General features: G+C 34.6%; 1 protein-coding gene across 2 annotated transcripts in view; it reads left to right on the top strand.

The window, feature by feature from the left end:
- Negr1 (neuronal growth regulator 1) overlaps positions 1-14,522 on the top strand; it is an 865,320-nt gene that overhangs the window by 255,661 nt on the left and 595,137 nt on the right. The gene's annotated exons all lie outside the window — the stretch shown is intronic.

The following is a 14,522-nucleotide window of genomic DNA, read 5'->3' as shown; positions in this document are numbered from 1 at the left end:
TGGGACAATGTCATTCTTTCTGATGGAGGCATAGAATTCCATTGTGTATATATACCACATTTTCTTGATCCATTCATCTACTGAGGGGCATCTGGGTTGGTTCCATCTTAGCTATGGTAAATAATGTTGCAAAAATCTTTAAACTCTTACAAACAAAAGATAGTCTGTTGATTTTAGGAATATATCACAGTGTCAGTGTCAGACCTTATGCAGAATTTTGAAATTGATAAGCATTATGAAATCTAGATGCTGGGAGTTCAATATAGTTTAACAATAAAATAGAAAAATAATTCACACCCATGTAACAAAAAAGTAACAAGTCATTCCAAACAGAATTTGAATTTTATCATTACTTGTAAGAAAGAAAAAGTGCAATGTAAGTTTATTTGAATCAGAGTTATACATGGTCTTATAATAGACTCTGTATTTTCTATTCTCTAATAAACCACTGGAAAGAATAATATTCTTGATTTTTAAATAGTAATAAGTACTATTTGAAGAATATCAAAAAGGGTAGTTGTGTGTTTATTTATTTGTTTACTTACTTTTTTATTGTGCTGTTTCCCCTTTGGCTCTGTCCATGAATTTTTTATAGTGTTATATCCTTTGAGGCACAAATCCACTTCTGATGCCAGTGCACACATGTGTGTGTGTGCGCGCACATGCACACGTACATGTGCGTGTGTATGTTATTGGAAATAAAAGTCTCACACACTTTCCTGTTCCAGATAGCTTCAAAATGTGACCCTCAGATCTCAGCCTCTGTATTAGCTAGGATTAAAAGTATGAGCTGGAAGTTCCCTTAAAGTTTTTCTTGGCACACTTATAAGAGTAACATTACACTTTTATTGGAAACATTCTGTCTTTACAGTTTAAAGTATTTCAAGTAATCTATTGTGCCTATAGTTTGAAAGAGGCAGTAATAGTATAATTTAAATGTAGAAATGTAAATTAATCTCTGATAATGCAAAACAGATAGTAACAAAGAAGGGGTTTGGAAAACACATTAAAAATTTTAAAAGGGCAGTTGGACACAATTTACATGAATGTAAGCATAAGATCATGAGATCTTGAGGTACACAAGACCAGTGGAAAAATCTAACACTAAAATCTGGCATTGAATTTGTTAAACATTATGCAAGAATTACAAGAGTATTTCAGTCCTGGTGGACTAATACAATTTTGTTGATACTTAGAGACCTCAAAAGAACCAGAGAGTTTTAGGCATAAACTGAGAAATCCGTTCTTCTTGAGAAAACATTATATTTGAATTTTGGGTAATAAGCACTTTGTTCAAGAAGACTAACCTTTGGTAAAAACTAGAATAACTTTTTGAATTTTTGGTAGTAGCAAGTTATTTAATAATGTATATTGAGATATAAAGCTGAAGATGAGACTTGAAATGGAAACTGGGTATTTTGCTTTGAAAGACTTCAAATAGAGGTAACATTAATACCATGCAATTAGAGTATCTAGAAAGAAATTGAGAAAAAGAAAGAAATGGAGCATACTTCTCTTTTGTGAGTTATAATAAGAAAATGGAAGGAGGAAATCTAGAAAAGAATACCAAAGAAACAAATGGAGAAGTCTCAAAAAGGATTAAAGAAAACAAAGAATGGGAAAAGGTCAACAGAGAGATCTTTGGTAACTGTAGAAAGCACTTTACTCAGAAATAGAGGTCAAAGCTCAAAAGAGACAGATGTGGGTGACAAAGACAGCAATCTCTTTGAAAGCAAAGATAATCTTATTTATTGTTATGTCTCTTGATCCTTTCATAGTGGCTGGAACTTTGTAGGAATAAAAGATTAAAGATTTCCCCCTGGTGGGAGGATTGATGAGAGAAGGCTAGAAGGAATTGGATCAAGATTAGGTTAGTCTTAGAAGAGAGCATATTTTGCTGGAGGGACAGTTGTGTAAAAGTTCAAAAATACTTTGGAGATGGTTGGAAAGATGTTGAGAATTTTCATCTTAATGATTGTTATTTTCCCATGACATTGAAAAAGAAATCTCCTTTATAACAAAGGGATTGATTATATCCTCCAGGGGTCTTTAAGAAAAAGCTTAGAATATCACTTTAGAAAAAAAAAATAGGGGCTGGGAAGTTGGCTCAGTGGTAGAGTGCTTGCCTTGCATGCCTGAGGCCCTGGGTTCGATTCCTCAGCACCACATAAGCAAAAAGAAAAAAGCCGGAAGTGTCGCTGTGGCTCAAGTGGTAGAGCGCTAGCCCTGAGCTGAAGAGCTGAGGGACAGCGCTCAGGCCCAGAGTTCAGGCCCCACGACTGGACCCAAAAAAAAAAAAGAAAAAAAAGAAAAAAAAATAGAAAGGCATACATGAATAATCCCAAGAAATTGCAAGGATCCATTTTGTGATAGGCCGATGTCTATTGCATGAATTAATTAGTCTCAATAAAAATAATGTTGTCACTGTATTTGATTTTGGCACCCTGCATCTTGTATTTACCCAATTTGAGGAGAGGAAGGGGAATAATAAAACGCTGAAACAAGAACACAGGATAACCCTTTGCAACAGTGATACTCACAAGATACTATGTTGGAAATGAACTTTACAATTACAACTTCAATGTGGGGAGTGGGGAAGGTGGGGGAACGGATAGTAGGAGAAGTACAAAGGAGGGGTAACAAAGCTCTAGAAAACATGTACTCATTGTGTTACTCATATAACTGTAACCCCTCTGTACAGCATCATGCCCCTCACTAGATGAATGGATCAAGAAAGTGTGGTCTATATATACAATGCAATTCTTTGCCTCCATCAAAAAGAATGACATTGCCCCGTTTGTTAGGAAATGGAAAGACTTGGAAAAAATTATATTAAGTGAAGTAAGCCAGGCCCAAGGAAACATAGGTCCCATGGTTTCCCTTATTTTCAATAACTAGTATATGTTTGGGACAAGCAGAAACGGTTAGCTAAGATGATGTTAAGCGAAATGAACCCCAAAATAGGGACACAATTTTTTTAATAAGATTTTTATTGTGAAAATACTGCACAAAGGGTCTACAATTAAAAGAGCAAGGTAATGAGTACATTTCTTTTTTTATTGTGAAAATACTGTACAGAGGGGTTATAATTACATGGGCAAGATAATGAGTACATTTCTTATCAAGCATTGTTGCCTCCTCCTTTGTTTCTCCTACCCATCCATTCCCATCCCCCCCCCCAAAGTTGTAAAGTTCGTTTTTCGACATATTATCTTGTACATCTCATTGTTGCAATGGGCCCACCTGTATCCCTATTTGAACAATTTGTTTTTTCCCTTCTCCTCTACAAATTATACCAACATCAAATACAGTGAAAACAGGGTTATACCGTGGGGGAGGTACATACAAAGCAACAAAGAAATCATCTTATAAATATGTTAGAAACAATAGCAAGCAAGAAAAAAACATTTGAATACTTATCTTGGGGTTAATTTCACTTAACATTAACTCATCTGACCTTTTTTGCTTGGCTCAGATTTATACTAGTTATTGCAAATAAGGGAAACCACAGGACCTATCTTAACCAGCATTGTTGCCTCCTCCTTTGTTTTTCCCCTCGCATCCCTTCCCTCCCATTTCCACAACTTTAGTTCCTCTCTCTTCCCCCTCCGACCCTTCCTCCCCGTCTAAATCGTAAAGTTCGTTTTTCGACATAGCATCTGTACATCTCATTGTTGCAATGGGTCAATCAGTATCCCTATTTAAAACTTTTGTTTTTTCCATCTGATCCCCAAATTTTACCAACATCAAATATAATGAAAACAGGGGTTATGTCGTGGGGGAGTGACATACAAAGCAACAAAAATAAATCACATGGTGCCTTATAAATACATTAGAAACAATAGCAAGAAAGAAAAAACCACTTGTGTCCTTAATTTGGGTTTAGTTTTTTCTTCCTTTACAATTTAGGTTTGGTGGGTTGCGGGTAGCTGAGGAGTTGGGAGGGAAGGGATGGTAGGGGAAAATCAGAGGAGGAGGCAACAATGCTGGATAAGAAATATACACATTACCTTGCTCATGTAACTGTAACTTCCTTTGTACAATATTTTCACAATTAAAAAAACTTAATTTCTTTAAAAAAGGAAAAGATCATCACACTCAGATTAACTACCAAAAAAGCTAGAAGTGCAGCCATAGCTACAGTGGTAGAGTGGTACTTTTCAGCAAAATAGCCCAGGGTCAGTGCTCATACCCTGACTCAAGTTCCAGGACCAGAACTAAAAATAAACAAATGAAATTATAGGAATGTCCTACATTTTATTTCTGCAAGTGCTTCTCTATAAAAAGGCAATGATAGTTTGAAGAATATTGTCATTGAATCCTCAAAATATTCAAGAAGGTTTGAATGGAGTAATTTTGGAATTTTGTAGTAGTATACAATTAAATAATCATTTTTATAAAAATATATTGGTATATTTTGAAAATATTAGCAGTAACTTTTTCTGTAGTAAAATAATAATGTTCACACATATGTAATGTTTTTCATAATAGTACCCATGATATTAATATTTTTCTCCAAATGTGAGACCATCATGCATATCAGCAGCAGATGCAGTATAATAGTACTTAACTGCAGTGTCCTCATTTGTTAATTTACTGGCATTCCATAAATATAATAGATTAACTTTGGAATATAAAGTTGCATGCTTGGTCCTTTCTGTCAAATAACTTACAAGCTAGTACAGTAAGGGGATAAGGAAAAGTTGGTAGGCATGGAGAGAAATGCACTTGGATAAATGGTGATGAGATAGCATAGTAGGAAAGTCTAGTCAGCAACATAGAAGCTCAGCTCTGTGTTCAAAGAAATGCTCATATGGTGAAGAGGTATAGCCATTTTAGGAGCAGCATTAGCAAGGGAATGGTAGTACAATGTGTGCCCTGCTTGGGAAGTAAATATGCTTCCTATGACTTTAAACAGAATGTGTGTTTGCTACTAGTAAGTGGGACTAGAATCTGAAAAGGAACAGATGGGTGGCAAGAGCTCATATTAGGCCAAATGACAGGAAAACAGGATTCTAAAATACAAAATCCACTATTTACCATTAAGGAGTATTAGGGAACTAATGTGAAAGCTAACTCTTAACAGGAAACTGGAAAGTATATTTTAAGTTTTAAAAAGTAGAGTTGAAGAACTCATTTAGGAATCATTACTGTGGTGAAAACAAGCATTTGTGATCACCTCAGCAAAAGAATTTATGTTATATAAGAAATAGTTTTTTAATGACAAGATATATTTGAAGAGAAGAAATACGTAAAATGAGCAATATTGATTCTGAGAAAGATTGTTCACTTGAACATATTGAATTTATAGCATCTGCGAACATGCACTGATCATTAATTATATATATTAAATAGAGATACAGATTTATGAGGTTCATTATAGTATTTAAGAAGTGGTTTCATTTATATACGTATGGAACAAGAATTCTCTCCAAAAAGAAGTTACAGAGTGACTCAACAGAAGAGTAGAGAATGAGTTGTATGATGAAAAATAGTGTGCATTACAGATGTATCTAGTGATAATTTACATTATTCATTTTTCTGAATAATATTGTCTGTGGTTTACTATTCTAGGATTGCTCTAAAAGACTAATGTTTTATAATCTCAATAAATTACTATCATTTGATGAGTAGAACCACACATTATTCAAAATTATGTAAACCAAATATTTAAACATCTATTTTAGATTTTATCTTATGTTTATGTGGACAATTTTCTCAGAGCAGCAAAATATTAACTTAGATATAAGCAATATCCTTAACAATGACTAAGAATAAAGTAGGAGCTCATTAAATGTTCATCAAATACCCACCCCTCAAATGAATCTATCATTCCTTAAAAAGTCTTTGAAGATAGATATATAAATAAGAAATGTATGCAAATGTGCATGATACAGATATAGAACAACAGATAACTACAGTGTTTTATTTTAAATGTTAAAAAATAGTGTCCTGGAAGAAATTGAAATTGTTGTTACTCCAACTAACTTGTAATATTCTGGTAGCTGTAAAAGATGAACTTCACTTCTCTACGTGAAGTCAGTAAGGTTTTTAAGCACTTATACTAGAACCATTTGAATTCTGTGAAAAAAAATTAGCATTGTAGATACTCCAGAAAATTATGAATGTTTTTTAATAATAATAAACAATAGTAATATAATAAAATAGGCAGAAAGATGAAATTTTTATTAATAATGACTCTCTTTCAAATGATATGCTCTTATACATTGTCCATGATAGATTATTTCCTTTTTTGATGTACATCAGAGATCAAAGGTTCAGATTAAACAGCCAGTACATTAGGATTTACATATGACAAGTTACTACTTGGTGAAACAACATTATACATGATATATAAATGAGAAACTTGAACAACAGTTTCACAATGTGAAAAAAAGAGAGGCTTCTTGTTAAACGTATTAGAAAGATACTGACCAGTAACACAATAAAAATAATTAGCAATGCTTTTAGTACCATAGTGATCAGTACACTTTATTATCAGCTATAGGTTTTATTTTCCTGAAGATTATTATAATATATCCTGTCAAGACATTTTTAATGGACTTGGATAATATTTTTAAGGGTGGCTTAAAATCTTTAATAATTCTTGCTGTTATAGAAGCTCCATTACTCATTCGTTCTATGTAGGCCACACAAAGCGCAGTGGTTGGATTGATCAGACCTGCAGCTGGATCACTTACTGGCTCATTAATTTTTATCATACATTGAGTATTCTGACCTGGTACATCAGCTTTGGAAATAGCCACTTGTCTTATTTCCCTGGGCAAATAGCTACTAGATGCATTTTTTAAATGTTGCTCTCATTTATTTTATTCTCATTGAACATCTGTGGGAGTGGAAAGCTGGTAAACAAGTGTTTAGGTTTACATGTACCCAGGGACTCCTGTCACCTCTGTGTACAAACTGACAAGATCAGCTTAGGCAAATTTGATTAAATGGCAAAGCAGGTCTTCCACACTCCAACTTCTTTCATTCCATTCTTCATTCTTTTTTAGTACTCACCCCCACACATTGTTTTGCCTGCTCCTCTTATTTAATGATTTCAGAAAAAAATAATCTGGATGTTTGAGATGAAAAAATGTTGAAATAGAACATTATTAGGTTATTTTGAATCATCCAAATCTTTCTTAGTCAATGAGTGCCTTTTCTATTCATCTGGAGAGAGCCCATGACATTGACATTACAAATGTACATTCTACACAGCATTTTCTTCTGCTCTGTCAGGCACAGTGACTTGAATCTTCTTCCTAATTCCAATATTCTTATTTTCAGCTCCCAAATTAATTCATCTCACATTATTAGTCTTTCATATGTGTTAAAAGTTGCTCAAAAAGTAAAAAAAATTACCTCTAAAGAAAGCATTTTGAACCCAAGCTGTAGCTTATATTCATTCAAGTCTGGTAACCTTAGTGAAAGATGAGAAAAATGCAAGCCTTTCCTTAAGTTGCAAGCCAATTGTATGCCATGCAGTCCCATAGCCATTGTATTTTCTGTTAAACTCTATGTTGCCAATAGAAGGTTTTAATATAATAAACATATTTTGCACGTCTATGCTTGTAAACTCTACACAAACAGTCCAATAGCAATCGGCTTTCATTCCAGCACCTTGACTTTTTGCATCTCCTGTTTTATATAGTCACTTCAAAACATATGTTTCTATTCTCTTCTTATTCTTCATATCCATCCCATCATGCCTTGTGCTTCTTCTTTTCCTTAACATAGATGTCTCTGGCCTGTAACCTTTATGACTTTTTGTGATTGGAGGGAGGGATTCAGTTACCTGATTGTAATTTAGTAGCCAAGGAGAAAACTGATGCAAAGCCTGGCTGGCATGGTGTGTCAAAAGGATCATGAATTCCACTTTACTGTTAACACAGCAGCGTTCCTGAAGCCTGCGGTTCCTTGTGCAGGATCATCTGTAGCCTGACAATGAGTAGACTTAGGGAACAAGCCACAGAATCTTTCTTTATTAATAGGTTAGGGTTGTAGAAGGATTTCCAAATCTCATTCATCCTTTTGGAATCTGGGACAGCTCTTTCAAATTCCATGAGGCAATGCTGATTCTTGTGTACATATCCTTTCAGAGTTAATTGTACGGGAAAGGAACTGAAACGAGCCCCCGAAAGTAAGTGGCTTTAATAAAGCAGGTTTTATAAAAAAAAAATTCCGCTGATTCTGTCAGTTCTTCATATTATTCCAGAGATTTCCCACTGACCGTGAATAGATGTAATTTTCCCTTTTGTGCTACAAGTGGGGGTGTTTATTTTCCTACTGCTCCATGGTAGTTGAAATGCTGTGTGGGATATGTTTCTGTCGTATCGCCTCCAATATGCTCTGTCCTTGTGCAATCAAATAAATTGGATCATTGAAGGCCAGTAGGCACATTCATGTTTCTGCAGTAGTAAGAGAGAGGGTCAATGTCCTGCATTCTGTTTCTGGCCCCTTTCTTTCTTTGCTCAGCAGTGTGCTATTTGGTTGGCGTTATTTAGTCTTATTCTTGCACTGCGTTTCTCTTTGCCTACTCTCTCTGCAGATCACTGCATGTGAGAGGTCTGTATTTCTCCCTGGTAGCTGTTGCTTCCCACTTTCTGTCCTGCCTATCTCTTTATCTCTTCTTTTTGTGTATGTGTGTGCCAGATGTGAAGCTGACACCAGGCCTTGATTGAAACCTTCGAGTAGTTTTTTCACTGCTTGCTATTTCTACAGCTTGTTTCTTTTATCTGGACTCAGTAAGTGAAAGCTATAGAACACACAGAATTAAGCAGCTCTCAGAGAGCAATGGACATTAGCACTTTAGGAATTCTGGTGTGTCTGATAAGACCATCCTGTTGAAGGGGCAATGTAGTTACTTTTTAGCCAGTTTGATCCCAGAGATAGAAAGCATTCCTTTCTGGAATTTTCTTTCACATAAAAACTCAAAATTGTTTTACAGCTCTGAATCTTCTGATTTAAAATTTCTGCTTAACAATATCAATACCAAAGCAAAGCTAGCAGAGTTTTTTTTTTACTTCTAGCTCTTTACAAGTGACCATATAGGTTTGTTTTTAATTGCAGTTGTCTGCTGAAAAATCATCGCTGCCTTTTTTCACAAAAGATCTTTACAGTGTGTGAAGAAAGACTGAAGGATTCTGACTGACCTCAGAAAGGACAGTTACAGTCTAAGAAAGCAGCACCTTAAATGTATTGGTGAGAGATATCTTTTGAAATCTCCAAATCTGAGAGTATTTTTGAGGTACAGTGCCTGCATAGCAAACATGAGTTCCTGAGCTCAAACTCCAACACCATGCCTCTCAACGCCCCCCCAAAGAAAATAAGTAAATAAATAAATATTGAATATTACAAAGTCCCAAAGAAACCTCTGTGACAGGAAAGAGCAATGGAGGGTTTCTCATATATAGGTGTTTTAGAAAAATCAGACACTTCAATTTTATTTTTAAAAAACATTGTTTTACCTAGATTACATTGGTTCCATGTATTAGTAACATGGAACCTCTCTGCATGTGTCTAGAATTTGGAAAGCCTTCATTGTATATGTTGCTGCAGAGTATATGAAGAGGAAAAAGGTAGAAAAGGAGCAGGGAAGGCAGAACAGGGCAAAGTGGGTTGAGAGGGAATATAGACAGAGTGAAGGCTACTTTACAGGGTGATAACCAGAAGTGCCAAATCACAATCAACTGACTTCAAGTTGTAGCATCCAAAGAAACAGAAAAGAAAACTTAGAGCATTGACTAGGCAAAGAGAAATGTTTCTTTTACAATCTCATAATGCACTATTGTGTGGAACATATCTGGTAGATTAATGACCAGCTGCGGTGAAGGCCTGGAGCCCAATTTTAAGCTGGTGATAAATATCCTGGATTTAGAGGATTAAACGTTTTTGTAGCTGAGCTATATTTTATGAAATGATAAAAACAATTACCCTACCACATACGGAATTCTCACACACTGAAACTAAATTTAATTAGTTATGTCTTTCCAGATGAGATTGGAAAGCAAATAAATAAGGATACGTATTTGAGTATTTTCAGTTTCATGAAAACTGAAGGTTTTCTTTTTCCTTTTTATGATATTTTCTTATACATTTTCTCAGCTACTAGATTTCAACTACTGCCCTTTACAACTTCCTTCCAATGAGCATAGATAACTTCATTTAAAACACAAGAAACCCTGATGGTTTGAGAAAATTATTTTATCAAGTACAATGCACTTCCAAGTATTAGGAAACATCACAAGTTGTCTACCAATGAGTTAATAAACAAGTCCATCAAATATCCTAATTTTCCACATAGCTTGGGGGATCCATTGATGTAAAATAAATGGAATTCTTAATGGATTCAAAGAGATTAAGTTAGTTTGCCTTTTTTATGCATTTCTCTATAGTTACCATTTCTAGAGACTATAAAATTATGTTCGTACATAATAGATTTGTCCACACATTTTCAAAGCTATTACATGTAAAATTGAAGACAAGGATATACTCTTCATCTTCCCACTAGAAACTTTATTAAAGTATACCATGCAGTTATGTAGTATTATGTTTCTCACATTTAAATCCCACTTAGAAAATTTGTCACTGATAGAACCTTGGAGGAAATACTTAATCTCTCTATACTCTTGTATAACAACCCTATGAAGATAAATGAACTAGTCCACATGAAATGCTTGCTACAATGATTTGATCATCTACAGTCACAGAGAAATATTTCCATGATTTAAAGGCACAATGAAGGGAGAGAATTCAAATAGACTCAGCTTATTTTCATGTGTTTAAAATATTCTGAACATTTTAATATGTAAGATGGAAGATACTTCCTAAGCTATTATGTTCTTTTTATCTTTTTCTATTTTGCAAATGGTTAATAATTTTTCCAACTTCTTTTGTAATTTAATTTTATTGTCAAGATGATATACAGAGTGTTACAGTTACATACGAATATTTTTAACTTTGTGTGTCAAATTTTCATAGATTTTACAGATATTACCTTTGATAGACAGGGAAACTGAATTCAAATTCAAAGTGTTCTTAATATTTTTTAATATCTTTATTGTAAAGCTGATGCTCAGTAGGGTTACAGTTACAGAAGTAATATAATGAGTACACAGAAACAGCAGGACAAAGGATGAACTAATGAAATGATATTCACTTGACACTATGTTGGAAATGAACTATACACCTTGTGGGGAAAGGGTTGGGGAGGGGTAAGTGGGAGAAATGAAGGAGGGGTAACAGTGTTTAAAAAGAAATGTACTCAACGTACTCAATAATTAACAGATTTAATGTAGTTTTTAAAAAGCAGTAATTATTTTTAAAATTTATTTATTTATTTATTTTTTGTCGGTCGTGGGGCTTGAACTCTGGGCCTGGGCGCTGTCCCTCAGCTCTCCAGCTCAAGGCGAGCGCTCTACCACTTAAGCTACAGCACCGGTATTCTGGTGTTTTATTGGAAATAGGAGTCTCACAGTCTTTCCTGCCCGGGCTGGCTTTGAACAGCGATACTCAGATCTCAGCCTCCTGAGTAGCTAGGATTACAGGCGTGAGCCACCAGCGCCCGGCAGTTTTTAAAATTTATTTTATGGTAAAGATGCTGTACAGATGGATTAGAGTTGCATGAGTAAGGTAATGAGTACATTTCTTGTCCAGCATTGTTGCCTCTTCCTTAGTTTTTCTCCTATTATCCCTACCTTCCCCCACCCCCATTCCTCTCCCCACTCACAAATTGTAAAGTTCATTCCCAACATAGTGTCTTGTGAGTCTCATTATGGCAATGGGTCATCCTGTGTCCTTGTTTCAGCGTTTTATTATTCCCCTTCCCCTCCCCAAATTAGATAAATGTATATACAAGATACAGGGTAACAACATCAAATACAGTGACAACAGGGAATATACCATAGAAGGAAGAACATACAAAAGAAACAAAACAAAAATCACATAGTACATTAAAAACAACAACAACAAAAACCCCTCTTGCATCTATATCTTGGAGTTAATTTTGCTTAGCATCATCTTATAGGGTCATATGTACATAGCTTTTGAGCTTTTCTGCTCATTTGTTAAGATTATCTTAGACATATATTAAGTATTGCAAAATAAGGGAAACCATGGGGCCTATGTTTCTTTGGGTCTGGCTTACTTCACTTAATTTTTTTTCCAAGTCTTTCCAGTGCCTAACAAATGGGATGGTGTCATTCTTCCTGATGGAAGTATACAATTCATATGTATGTGTATATGTATTTGTATGTATGTGTGTATATATATATATATATATCACATTTTCTTGATCCATTCATCTACTGAGGGGCATCTGTGTTGGTTCCATATTTTAGCTATCGTGAATAATGTTGTGATAAACATAGTTGTGCTGGTAATTTTAGTGTGGCTTTGTGATCATTTGGATAAATGCCCAGAAGTGAGATTGCTGGGTCATAGTGGAGTTCTATGTGTAGTCTTTTGAGGAATCTCCATAGTTCTTTTCAGAGTGGTTGAATAAGTTTACATTCCCAGCCGAGCAGTAGGGTTCCCTTTTGGCCACATCCCCTCCAGCATCTGTTATTAGAATTCTTGATTATAGCCATTGTATAGTGAAGGGCCTCATATCTAAAATATACTTATAACTCAAAAAATTAAATCCTCCCCAAACAAATTCTCAAAGAAATAACTGCCCCATTAATAAGTGGCTAAAGACTTAAAAAGAGACTCTCTGAAGAGGAAATAAGAATGGCCAATACACACATGAAGAAATGATCAACTTCTCTGGCCATAAAGAAATGCAGTTATTATTATGTTTAAAAAAATCTAGCTAGAATTAACAGAGTTTTCTTTTTGTTTATTTGGTTGTTTGATTTTGTTTTATATAGAGGATTCATAAGAATTACAGTGATATAAGGACATCGAACACAAAGGAAAGTCCCTAGAAGGAAATATTTATGGTCACTTGCTCTATGAAGTAGAAAGTATTTATCTTTCCATATGTGCTGAGAGAAAATAATCATCATTTTCTTGTGCCTGGATGTTTAGTTCTTCAATAATTTTCCTCTTGAAACAGACTTTTGTGAATTATACTTCACTAATACTTGTTGATATCTAAATTAATCTTTGTGGAAGGCATATTCTATTTGAACTAAGTTCAATTAAATAATTTGGCTTTGTTTTGCTGTCCTTCTATTTGAATATCTGAATCCACATGGAGTTTAAAATGTATCCAAACACTGTGAAGCCTGCTTCAAATCAATCAGTCAACATTTATTTAACCCCAGCTACATGCACTTAAATGACATAAAAATTAGGAATCTATTTGAAGGAAATAATAAATCAATTCACAGGCTTTATACAATTGAAAAAGCACAGGAAAAGTAGGACTTCAGCTTTTTGTAAACAAAAACTATGAAATCTAATTTCGGGGAAGACTGATTAACTACAACTATTATAACTGTAATTATATATTAATGATGCTATGCTATTATGCTTCCATGTTTACTGTCCAATGATCGATAAGAGAGTAAAGGTATCTTACCCCCTTGAGATAGAAAATGACAAGAATAATGAAAAAGTCTGTTTGTTGTGCTGATAACTCCTTAGGAGTAAAACAAATATGCAAATACTCATGGGGTTCACACACTGAACCTAAGGACTGTTTTTTTTTTTCATTTTGTTTTGTTTTGTTTATTGTTCTTTTTTTCTGGTGGTGGTAAAAATATGGTTTGAACTCAGAGCAAACCTTCTACCATGAAAGCCATGCCCCTAGCTCTGAACTGGAAGGTTTAGTATTTTCAAATAAATACATATTTATAGTTGAGCTTTAATCCAAATGGTAAAGCCTTAAACAGAAGTTGCTTTTTGAAAATCAAATTTCTACATTCTACTGAAGGTTTTAAACTTACCTATCCTAAAACTCCAATTATTTTTAAATAGAAAGAACCTGATAGTATGAATGTCACAAACCCATATTTTATCAAATATTGTTCAATGTATGCCAAATGAAAGGTTTCTATATATATATATTTTTTTTCCAGGGCTGAGAACCGAACCCAGGGCCTTGTGCGCGCCAGGCAGGCACCCTTCTGCTGGGCTAAACCCCCAGCCCCAAGGCTTCTATATTTTTAACTCAACATATACAATCCTAGTACATAATATGAAGTGAAAGCAGAAGGATTCTTATCTTGAGGTGTGTTTAAAATCAATAAGTAGTTTATGAATACAAACTCTAGGGCCTGTTTCCACCATGATACTGGAAGCCTCCAACATTTCTTATCTCTTAAATCTCTGTAGGTGACCTCACCTCCCACTTACTGATCAGGCATGATCATTAGACATAAACCACACTCACATAACAATGCTGTATTCTTTACAACCTGAAATTCAAACCTGGTTTCATAACGCTATTTATATCCAAATATCAGTTTTTTTTTAATTTAATTTTATTTTATTTGTGAACATACTGTACAGAGGGGTTACAATTACATGGGCAGGATAATGCATACATTTCTTACCAAGCATTGCAGCCT

Source organism: Dipodomys ordii, unplaced genomic scaffold (genome assembly GCF_000151885.1).
Source record: "Dipodomys ordii isolate 6190 unplaced genomic scaffold, Dord_2.0 Scaffold51, whole genome shotgun sequence".
NCBI classification, from domain to species: domain Eukaryota; kingdom Metazoa; phylum Chordata; class Mammalia; order Rodentia; family Heteromyidae; genus Dipodomys; species Dipodomys ordii.
Note: the sequence above shows the minus strand (reverse complement) of the source record. Positions and strands in the feature narration are given on the sequence as shown.